Source organism: Pygoscelis adeliae, unplaced genomic scaffold (assembly GCF_000699105.1).
Source record: "Pygoscelis adeliae isolate BGI_AS28 unplaced genomic scaffold, ASM69910v1 Scaffold98, whole genome shotgun sequence".
Classification (NCBI taxonomy): domain Eukaryota; kingdom Metazoa; phylum Chordata; class Aves; order Sphenisciformes; family Spheniscidae; genus Pygoscelis; species Pygoscelis adeliae.
The window spans coordinates 3,530,693-3,543,162 of NW_008825547.1; positions in this window are offsets into that span (position 1 = coordinate 3,530,693).

Sequence of the window (12,470 nt, forward strand, 5' to 3'; positions counted from 1 at the left end):
TGGCCACAAACTTGCTGTCTGGGGGAGCAGCCCAAGGGAAGTATGGCATCCTTTTTCCTTCATCCGGCTGATCTCAGCTCTACAGAAATCCTTTGGGTTTGGAGATGTCAAACAGTATTCCATGAACTGCATGTAATGTGGAAGTCACTCATGACCATGCATAGCTCATATAAATTATTCAGCAACTGCTATGAATCATTATTTGTTTGAGAAAATAAGGATCCATTCACAAACAACTCCAGAAAGGGCAAAAATCATAAAAGATGTTATTTGCAAAAAACAACATGCCAGTTGAATGATTGCACTGCTTTGCCAAGTACTCTGGTGTCCTCAGGTGATGAGTGCTGTCCGTTATTAATTACTATTACTGTTAACAGTTCCTCTGAAGTCAGATATTGTCTTTATCTTTTATAAGAGTAGGAAAAGTCCTGATATTAGTAAACATATTCACCATCTTCAGTCAATATAATCTCTCCCAAGTACATCTTCATGTCCGGAGTGTTTATTTGGTGAAGTCTTTTTTTCATACTTAGTCACGGTAGCATTTGTATGTCTTAAAGCTTGTAATTGTGTCATAGGGTGTTAGAAACAAACCAAGCAGTAACTTATACCAAGAACACGTTCTTTTGAACAGGTGTTGTGCTTAGTTAAATAGGCTGAAACATAGTTTAATAGTCACATTTTATCTAATTCTTATGTTTGGGATGGGCAGGGGATGCAAACTGTATGGCTGGATTGAATCACTTGGCAGCTAACATTCTTTGTCTTTGCCAAAATAGTTATTCTTATACAGCAGATGTAAAATCTGAGACATGTTTGATGCTCTGTTTTATTCAGAAGCAATGTTTCAAAGGGAGAATTCAGGGGGAGAAATAGGAGTATTACAGGGTATTTAGGACCACCAAATTATGAGCACCTAGTCTTATTGACAACTTCTTTGATAATATAGTACACTTAGGTAGGGAAAAGAGTGGGTATTTTGCTGAATAGTTATAGATTAAGATAATGAGGTAAAATCGTATGCAGTTTGTTTTAAAGGTAAGCAAAATTATTTCTAGGACAAGCTGGAGAACATTATCAGTCTGTGGTCTTCTGCGCTGGTTAATTTTGTTTCCTTGACGTGTATCCTTTATAACAAGGGTTTATCTTGTCCCTGAAGTGTTTTTACTAGTTAAGAAAAGGCTACTCCTGCATATTTTTACAGACTGTATCAATCCTAAAGTATCAATCCTTTTGAGACCTGCAGTGTCCAGCAAAATATTGGGGCGCATCTCATCAGCAGACCTATTAGGAGGATTAAGGCCTGTCAGCTCCCAACCCTGCAAGAGGGGTCAGGTAGAAACTGGAAGTAGTTTCTCTTATTCTCAAGATAATTCCTCCAAGGAAAAACTTGTTTCATTAATTGCTGCTTTCAGAAGTCACAAAGGAGGCAGTATTTCAGGGTTACTCCATACCCAGGTCTTCAGCACTTATTAGGGTCAGGTCATCCATGCTGTGAAGAAGACTGTACTAGTCATTTGGGGGGGTTAGAGTCCTCCTTTTCATCTGGTCATCTGAAGTGGGAGATCTGTTAGCTTAACTATAGTACTTGTAACTATGGTACAGACATTTCGTCTTTGAAGGATTTATGTTCATCAGGGTAGGAATCTGCTGGTCAGGTAAAGCACCTACAGTTTTCTGTACTGGGTGAGGGAAGTAAGACAAACCAATAAGTTGAAAGTAAAAAGTACAGGACTGGAATCCAAAATAAACATTAATAGCAATTAAATAATTATTCTCATAGCTAAAACCAACATGATTCACAACAGGCCATGGTCACTCCAGTGACCAGCATCACTGCATGCGGCATTTAGGTGCGCTGGTGTCCCCTAGAGCCCACGTGTCTGAGCTGGGGACTAGGTGTCTGCGTATGTATGAGCAGAACTGAGTACATAGGGATAGGATTCAAAAAGCCACCATTCTGGAGAGGTGGCCATCAGCAGAAACACCAGATGACATTAGAGATAGGCCTCTCCTTTCATTTGTGAATCACAGGCCCGGACGTGCTCCTGAAATTACACCTCCCTGTCCTGACACAGGACAGAGGAGTGCTTTCTCATTTGACAGCCCAGCACTTACTGCTGTTGCCCAAATTATGGGAAGTCCAGGTTCAAAACCTTCCCCTGAGGTGACTTGAAACCACACACTCCAGAAGAATAACCTAACTACTTCCTGCAATGTGTCTATGAGAAGGATAGCAGGTGTACCTTCCTTCCCTTGTGTTGAAAGCACTCTTTGTTGTATAATAATTTAATATTCCTTGTGTAGAGGGGGTGGTGATGCTTTACTGTGTTTAAGGCACTTAACACGCAAGGGTCTGACATTCAATGAGATATGCTTCCATTTTCCTTTTTAACGGGTATTCAGTGAGGCCCAGACCAAAATCCACAGGGAGGTCCCTTGCAGCTAGATTGGAAAGTCATCCTCCTTCCCCTCCATCTGGTTAGCCGGGTCCAAGCCAGTGAGGGCAATTCTGAAAGCTGAGGCTGACAGACTGCTTCCAGCAGCTAGGCCACCAGCCTGGGAGATCAACCCGTGCAAATTCAGAGTGGAAGAAGGATCTGAGCCTGTATCTCCTGTATCTCCAACAAATATGCTAACAGCAGCATTCAGACATGTAGGTCTGTGGGTGGGGGCTGGGTGGTACCTGGGGCTGTGTCTCCCAGATGAAGGGTGATGCACATACAGAGCCAAATCAGTCCCATAACTTCCTTTGAAAGATGCAGCATAAATGCTATTTCCTGCGATTGGGAATTTCCTCTGTCCCCATGAGGCAGCTCCCCATGCAGCGTGTTGGCGGTTTTTGGATGGCGTGTTTGGATACCAGCTCTGTCCACGCAGGATGACGGAGCAGGTGCTGGTGCCTAATTCAGCTCTGTGGGTCCTGCTGGGATCCATGGAGGAGCACAATGTGCGGTGAACGGGGCACCCTTTAGCAGGCCCAGCCCTGAAAGACATGCAACAAGCCACTGGCTTAGCTAATATCGGTGGATAGGACTCATTTTCACCACCTGCTTGCTACCCCTGGGCAGCCTTGCAGAGACCTTTCATGTTTGGTTTGGGGTTTTCTTCTCCCCATGTCTCCTCTGAATGTCCTTAGTATACTAGTCTGCTCCAGGCAGCTCAAACCATTAAATATAGCTCCTTTAAAAAATAATATGCTTTAATCTTTAGCATAATACATGAATATAAGAACAGATGAATGTGGCTTATGCAGGAATTATTCTATCAGGCAGAAAAAGTTGGTTTTTTACTGTGGGGGTGGTCGAACAGTGGGACAGGTTGCTCAGAGAGGCTGTGAAGTCTCCATCCTCAGAGGTATCCAAACCCGGCTTGGCATGATCCTAGGAAGCCTGAGAGCAGGAGGTTGGACTAGACAATCTGCAGAAGCCCTTTCCAATCTCAACTATTCTGTGAAACAGAGAGCTCTTCACAGTGTCTTTCTTTTTCAACTGTTCTGTAATTATATAGCATAATAATATTTTTTTAATTCATAAAAGATTTTTCTTTTGCATCCAGAAACACTGTTCTGAGAATAGCTAGCTGTATTGCTCAGTGTTGTCTATGAGCCAGTAATAGCTGCACAAACAGCAATCAGAGGGCATTCTTTTGTAAAAGTTGTCAAAATAATAATGTACTACACATTAATGGGTGGATTACTTGCATATTAATGGTGTGCAAATTTTCTAGTCCTCAGAGGTAATTTGTAATCATGTGTTTTTCCAATTTAGTGGTTTACATATTTTACCTTTGAAATAGCCCTAGAACTTCCTTTTTAGCTGTGCACCTTTGAAATGGAAAAATGCAGAATCCCAGGCTGATTAGGATATTACTGTCAGAAAGAATTTAGTGAATACAAAAACCAAAAGATAAACTGTTTTTACACTAGTTCCAGAAATTTTTCAGCAAAACAATCCTAGACTGACCTGAACTACAGAGATTGTTTTCATTAATATAAGATGACCTTCTTTAAATGGAACAAAACGTCATGCTGGTTAATAAATAACCCACTCAACCTAAATCTAAATCAACTAATTTGAGATATGGGTAACTTCAGATTTACAAATATATTAATTTAGGATATCCTTCCACCAGCAAGAATCAACAGTTTAGATAAAGGATACTGGGGAAAAACAACAACGCTTTCTCTCTGGAAGATCATGGAGACCTTAAAAAGGAGTCTGTGAGTCAGAAGGAATTGACCTTTACTCCTTGATACATCTCTCACACCCAGACTGATGAAAGGAAATTATTTTCAGTAAAATACAAAACTAAAATGAAGTACAACACCAGCCCCAGAGTGATAAGACATAACACAGTTAGCGTTCCTTAGATTTATGGTTTCTGCTAGAGGCCATGATGTGGTAGAGATCACCTGAGCACAGTGTTCCCATCACACCCTGTTTTATTTCCAATACACCTCATGTCCAATTGAAAGAGGAATCGTGGTGTGGTTTTTTTTTTTCAGCTCAGATTTCTCAGGGGTTTCTGAGTGCCAGAGGAATCCCTGAGTGCCAGAATAAGTCGTGCCCAGATTGCAGGTATCAGCCAGTCCACTCAAATTAGCAAATCCTTCCAGTGACCAGGAAGATGACGTGGGGTGCAGTATCATCAAAGGCAGCTTTGGGTGGGAGCTTGAAAGTGTCATCGGACCTTTGCTGCTAGGATCAACCATCCCCAAGCCCTTCCCGGCATGGGTTTACCTCGCCTGCTCTTTAAAACCTCGCTAACACAGACTCCACAGTCTAGGCAGCCTGCTCCAGTGCTTCACCATCCTACCATTAAAAACCCATATTCAACCTAAATATCCCTGTACAGTTTAAGTCCATTACTCCTTGCTGTATATGTAGTGAGCATGAAGAGTAATTTACTCCTTCCCCTTGCCTGTTTGTATACAATGCATGCTACCTGATATGTGTTTCCCATGACTGGTGCAGACACAAAAGTCATGAATCACATACATGCTTTTTCACAGCAATTTCTTTCCACAAAAAAATTCAAAGACTCTAGGGGAAAATAAGTGTTTCTTTCAAGCCATTTAGAGCTTACTCAGTCCTACATTTTGCTGGCCCCTTCTGTGCAATAACAGGACAGCTTTTTACTCCCGTTTATTTGCATCTCTTTATAATCCAGTCAAAAGAAAGGTGCAAAAAGAGACAGAATATCCTACCACAAATATCTTAATTTCAAAGCCCAGCTCCGGGTTGCTAGGTGACAGCTAGGCACATCCTCCTGAGAGCAGGTCAAAGTCAAAGCCCCACCAGGCCAGGAAATGCAAGGGAGAGACCCATCACTCTTTTCCCAGAGGCCATGCAGGGAATGAAAGCACCTTGTTTATGTACAATATAAGTAACTGTATGTTTTGTCACAAGCATTAAAACTTAACCCTGAGGCAGGCAGAATGTTATTTTTCCATCAGCCACATCCAAAAGTTGTGCTGAAGGGTAACACTTGGGAAATGTCAAGGATCCGTGAGCAGGTGAACTGGCGAAGCCTGGCTCACAGTGGGTCTGTGCTTGCTTACTGACTGATTTTGATGTCTGAGAAGGCTTGGCCTTTCCCACAGCCTGTCCCTGTGCTGGGCACTGATTCCAATGAAACTTTCAGGAACTTAGATGTTGAGATCTTTAACTTAACAGATCTTCAGTCTACCACCAGATGTGGTTGGAAACAGCTCAGGAGGCTAATTGTCCTCAATATTATACTTTTAGTGTTATTCTCAAAATAAAGCTAATCTAAAATACCGTATCAACTGTTAAAAGTAAGAACAGACTGCAACAAACCTGGAGCTGGCCAGTGACGCCATTCAAGCAGCAGCTGATGATCTTACAAAATGTCACATCAGTTTTCCTGGTTCACTGTTGCAAGTGTTTAATTACGCGCACAAGAAGGATGAAAATTATTCTCAGGAGTCTAGAGATGTCAGGTGTAGGCTGAGGAATTCATACAGAAAAAGGGGAAGGGCACAACTTTGTTTCATTATTAATTCTGTTCCATTTGTGAACACAGCCTCATTTCAGGAAGTAGCTGTGATTTTTCCTGTGACATCTTGAGTGATTTACTTTAGGACTCAATAAAGAAGAAAACAGTTCTTACTGTTCTGTCGACTTCGCTGTTTCCTTTGAGAGTAGTCAAGAGCAAAAACAGTGCATCAGACTTAGACCAAGATAGGATAAAGTATTTGTTCTTGAACTGCATAATGACTGGCATTTATTATGAGAGGTAGGAGGATTATAATATTTTAAAGTATTCATTTTCTTGCATTGCAGTGCTTGATTTTGTAAAAAATCCATGGTCTTCTCTTTTTATTACCAAACTGATTTGTTTAAACACAAGCATTCTTCTGGGAGGGATGTCTGGGGAAGGGAGTCTCCTTTCAGGGATTCCTTACCAATCCTGGCGTTTAGTATCCCAAATAAGCTTTGGCACTCCCACCCTTTGTGCCTTCTGGTACTCGGAGCTTGTGCTCAGATTTGCACGGGTGCTCAGACTGCTCCAGGGAAGTGACCGAGTTGCTCCTCTCTGTCCCTTTGTCCTGTTTTTTCATTTGCAAATTCTTGCTGCGTTTACTGATCCACGTTACCCAGAATTCGGCATTTTAATAAATGGGACATCTATAACATCTGTATTTAATATGGGCTCTAAATAAGAGGGTTTAAGGGTGTTTCTCAGTTTACATCCAGATCTTCTGGATGGTTTGGCATGGAATAGTTGGATAGTTCTCCAGTCAGAAGACTGATAAAGTGAGTCACAGCCTTTAATGCCAAGGACATTTCTTCAAACTAGCATTTCTTTATGTTCACTGAAATTTTTGATTCTGAAAGATGGTTGCTATTTTTATGACAGACTAGCCTTCCTCACTGCACTGTTCATCCTGTTCATACAGACCCTGTGCATGCGGTTCCATTTAAGTACAAGAATAGCATCTGCTTGAATGATTTACCTGACCAACGGTGGCATACTCAGACTATAAAATTGTTTCAGGCTCATAAAAAAGCTGTGCTCTCTCAAGTGTCATACTGGGTTGTAAGCAGACACACTTTAAACAGAAAGAAAAGCCAAACTCTACTGGTTTCTTACCAGCCTTTCCAAATCACCGGGAGAAATAAGTTAAAGGTGTTACAGATCAGAGAAGAAAGTATAGGCTATTGCAGGCAGGACACTTTCAGTCCCACTTTGTCTTTTCTGTGTTCGGTCAGGAGGTAGGTTTGAAATGAAGTGCAGAAAGGACATTAGGAGGGACATTTCGTCCACCCAGGAGGAAGACATGGTCTTTCAAAACAGGAGTGTAACGGAGGGAAACCGCCACATGTGTGGTCTGTTAATGAGTTGTTTTGAACAACGATGCAGAAAGATGGGATATAAAAACAGGTTTGTCCAAATTTCTGCCCATCTGGACAGCTGTTCTCCCTCTCTCAGGACACTTCTAGAACCGGAGCAAAGTGCAGTGTAATTCCAATTGCAGGGAAACACGACAGACAGCCCCGAAGTGGCCAGAAGAAAAGGTCCAGCCTGCAGAAGGGAGTGTCAGTCTCTCTGAGCATCAGACAGGAGAAACGTGGTTTCACAGGAACACATCAAGGGCCTCCCCCGAAAGTTCAGTAGCTCTGAGCTTTACTTTTTCCTTCTTTTTTTTCTTGAGGTCCTCTGTATCTATAACCTGTAACTCGGTATCTGTGGTGTCAAGGGAGACCTGGGAACTGATACCATTTGTAAGTCTGCTCCTAAGCCTAAAGCAAGCACGACATTTAGCCAGTAATTTGTGCTGTCTGCCGTCACAGTCTCTCTAATCCAGGCGTGCACTCCTATATGGGTAAGATCGCGTAAGGCATCTCTGAAAGAAAGATTAGTAAGAGATTCTCAAGGAAGCCCCAGGCCTTTCCACTCACTTCCACAGGGGTACCTACATAACGGGGATAACCTGACCTCTCTAAATCAGTGTTTGTTCAGTTCCATTGATAACTTAGTACACTGGCGTGGATATCACCTGAAGTTTTCCCATTTCCCAAATGGGAAAACCTTCTCCTCGCCATCATTCTTACCAGATCAGCTCCTCTTCCTCCCATCGTCATTCAAAGGTCTTTTTAAGATGCTGGAGAAATACTCCTGGTCACCACCTCAAACTAGTCTGCAATGAGACAAATACAGAGTTTGTTTTTCATGCCAGCATCTGTCAGCCTAGGACATTCTCATTTCTGCTACTATTCTTTTTAACCTCATACCCTTTAGGAGTCTCTCATTGCCTGCTCTTTATTCTTTTGTTCTTATTTTTCAAAGGAATTATAGTGCATTTTAGCTCTGATGTCTTTTCATGTTCTCCGCCACATCCTGTGAGGGAGTTATATTTTCCCCCATCAGCCTTTTAACATGGCTGCATAATTCCCCTTAATTCCTCCTGATTTTCTAAGGTCCAAAATCTGATCGAAAGTCAATGGCAGCAGTCACAGTGGCTTCCTCGGGAATCTTGTCAAGCTGGAATATTACTGTGTAGCCACATTGTGCAACCGGGCTTTCAGATACACTTTGAACTACTCTGAAACCTCAAGCTGTTTGGGAACATTAGTTCTAAATTGCCCCATTAATCTTCCTTTCTGAATCAGCTCTGGAATATAACTACAAACTACTTTCTATACCTAAAAATTGCAGTCTTGTCAGTTTGGGATTCTTCTTTAATTTAACTATATTTATTACTTACCAAGCACCTGCGTGGTAAGGATCCTGTGTAACAATTAGGTTATGTGTGACCCAGAATATCAGGAATATACCTGCAGGTCATGGTTGGACAGGTACCTCTTGAGTGACATTGACACTATGAAGATATTTTTCCTTTGCTAATCCTGAAAAGAGGAAAACCTTTGCGTCTCCAGTTTTAGTTCATTTAATTTCCATTATGGGCAGAGAAGAGGACCCCTAATAGCACAAGGAGGAATAGTGCTTTGGCACTAAGCCTCAACTGTTGAGGTTCACCATTCAAATTGTAGGTGGACAGTGACACCTTCTGGAAGCTTGTAATGAGAGTTACTGAGCAGCTTCCGTCCATCATCTGGAAATTCACAGTTTTTCTGGTCAACATTTTGCCCAGACCTTTGGTACAGGTTCTCTGGTGTCATCGGGACATACACTAACAGAACGTTGTCGTGATGGGAGAATTTTTTTTTTTTTTAAAACGACCTGAAGGGGTTTTTAATGATTCCAAATAAATTAAAGGTTTATGAGAAAAAAAAAAAAAAAAGAATTAGAGATGATTAACCTCATGATTTAAAAAAACGTAGTTGGCATTACATTTTTAACTATTTATTGACATACGTAAGGTGAGAGGGTCAGCCAGAATATAGTGAGGGTTCAATTTGCCAAACATGGCAAATGAAATGAATGACATCATAGTTTCTTAATGCAGTCGTACTTCAGCAAAGATTTCATTTTTTTGTATGTGTCATATTGCAATTTCTAATTAGACCTTCTTTGCCCAAGCTGCCGGCTTCCTGGGTAGTCTGCCAATCTGCCAGAAACTCTGAGTCACCAAGGATTTCAAGCACATGAGCTGTGCCACAGAACTCGGTCCGAGGGCTCACGAGCCCCGCGGTGCCTGCATGCATCAGCTGGACCGGGGCCAGAATGGGGAGCAGACAGCCCAGCTGTCACTGGGCTGACTCTGACGCTCTAAAACCCGGCATTCAGTCCTATTACTGGAACACATCTCCTTCTTTCTAATATCTAATTTCATCTCAAAGATTATGTCTCTTTAAGCTTCCTCTTCCTTAGAAGTAACAAAGATGCGATCTGTAGGAGTGGAAAAGAAACAGGGTTGTGAGTGGAGACAGCGGAGTAGAGACTGGCTGATATAAATACGGAGGCGGAGAGTTTTGACAGAACATACATCTGGGAATCACCAACCCTGAGAAAGTACATCACCCTAGAAAATAACCTTACGGTGCTGAAATAATTAGCGACGTACTAAGCAGAGCCATCAATAGCAAACAGTTCTGGCTGCACTGAGATCTAAGCCAAGTCTAACCATTACAATAACTTTTCAAGCATTAGTCCTAACACAGTGCAATCACAGGTTTTAGCATAAGACCTTGAGGAAACTTAATCCTCCAGCAAAAGACGAAGAGAAACCCTACGCTCTACAATATGTCCTACTGAACAGTTACATTTTGACAATGTGAATGACATGGCATTGGGAGGAACTTCCCAGTGTGACTTCCACACTTGGGCTTACACAAAATAAATTCTACTGGAGAATTAACACGTTGCTATTAATGTTTTTGAAAAATGAAAAACTAACAGGCATCCTCACATGTGGGATAAGTTAATGCTCTGTGGACTACTCCATGCAGCTCCGTGGTTAGTTTTACATGTTTGAAGGCTCCGGTTTGTTCTGCCTCCCGTCAACATTGAACCTACATCTTCTATTTGAAATCAATTACTAATAGATTCATTAAAAGAAGTTACTTACACCTGTACATAACTAATGTTGAAAGAATACAAATATTTAAAAGCTCAGGAAGGCTGTGTCCCATAATGTCACTGGCATTATGTTCACTTTGAAATGTGGTTACTTAAAATGCATCTTTTAAATATATATATATTTACATTTTAAATTTTTATTAAGGAATAAGATAAAGCAAATACTAGAATACTGCTGATATATATATAAAATATATATATTCATATTTTTTCATATACGAATATATATATTCAACTAAAGCCCCTGGAAACTCATTTTACTTCTGAAAATACCTCCTCTCCCAGAAAAGCCTATCAGTCTTCAAAGTGATTTGCAACAAATGCACTTTCATGTTAATGAAAATAGTCAAAAATGGCTTCTTACTTTCTGTTTGAGTTGCTCCCTAATTCACCTTGAATCAGCTCCATTCAATGGTCTAGAAACTCTCTATTTAACAACTGAAGAGAGCAGGAAACACTAAAATAGATTAGTACCCATAAGCCGCCATACAAATGCGTATGACCTCTCCCTGGGCAAGTTCAGGCGTGAGGCCCAGCAATCTGTCCTAACACCTTAAAGCAAAACAGGCCCCAAAGAAGCTAATATGTGCATTATGTCACCCACTGAAGTGTGATTGCAAGAGTGTTGGAATACAATGTTATTCAAATACAGATACATGTTCTATATTGCCTGTCTTATAACCTGTTCTTAACATTTTCAATGAGAACAAATAAAAAAATTACCCTACAAGTTTGTAATAATAATAATAACAATAACAGGTTCCTTCATTCCCACAAAGACAAAATGAGAAAAATGCATTAACTAGACAGATCTGCAGAAAGAGAGAGGCTGGAGTCTGAGAAACATACAAAGGGACAATATTAAATAGCAAGGGCACCCTCAGATAAAGTCACTCCTTTCTGATGTAGAATAAAAGAAAACTAGTGCGTGCTGGATAGACTTCCCTCCTAAAAGTTTATCAATAGCTTATGTAGACTTAATGCGAAACGTTCAGGAAAGTCTAGTAAAGAGATTTTTTTTTTCTTATGCCTTATATAGTAGTAGCTGATAGCAATATTGAAATTGAGTTGTGATTTAATATTTAGCTTGTATGTTACAAACAGAGGTGTCACTATATGGGATTAGGAGGTAATTTTACTAAATACACAGTTCACGTGTAAACACTCCATTTTCCATAATGTATTTTTTGGAACAGAACCGAGACCCAGGCCCAATACTCCCGTGCCTAACTAGATTGTCAAGATGTTCACATTCTGCTTTCTGTCTGTCGTAGTGAAGTTGAATTAGCCTGTACAAAGTGGGGCAGCAGTGGGGATTAAGACTACAGTCATAGACATGCACATGCAGAGCAAGCTACTCTGATGACTGAGGGAGTTTTCTTTCACACATGAGAAATGCATGCTCAGATTCCTCTTAGGCAGAGGAAGGGGTTCAATCTCTGTCTCTCCGCTATTAAAGTCCCTCAACCTTAAACCCTGTTTCAACGAAGTCCAAGCAGTTGTTTATGCAGTTCTGTCTTATGCAGCTGGACATCAGCCTGCATCCATTAGTCAGGGAGAAAGGAGAAGAAGATGCCTGTTTTACCAATTTTGAGAGGACTTTAGGCCTCCAAGACACTCAGCAGTTTCAGGATTTAGGTGGTTGTGTACATATGCAATGATGCAGATGTACCTATCTACAGGTAGAGCTAGGTAGAGTCGTCTACAAACACCAAGCACTGGAAGACTTTCAGCTTAGGTGGCTTTGTTTATCTAACACCATTCATGCTAGGCAGCGTGAGTACCACCTTTTTATACAATACTACACACTACCATTATGCATCGTTAATGTTGAAAAAAATAGCCATCCTTAATAAGGTTTTAGTTGATCATGACCCTCCTGAGAGAAATGCAAAGGGTGGAGCAAGACCATACCTTCCAAAGGGGTTACACTGTGCCAGCATTTTAAACCTGCACTTGTT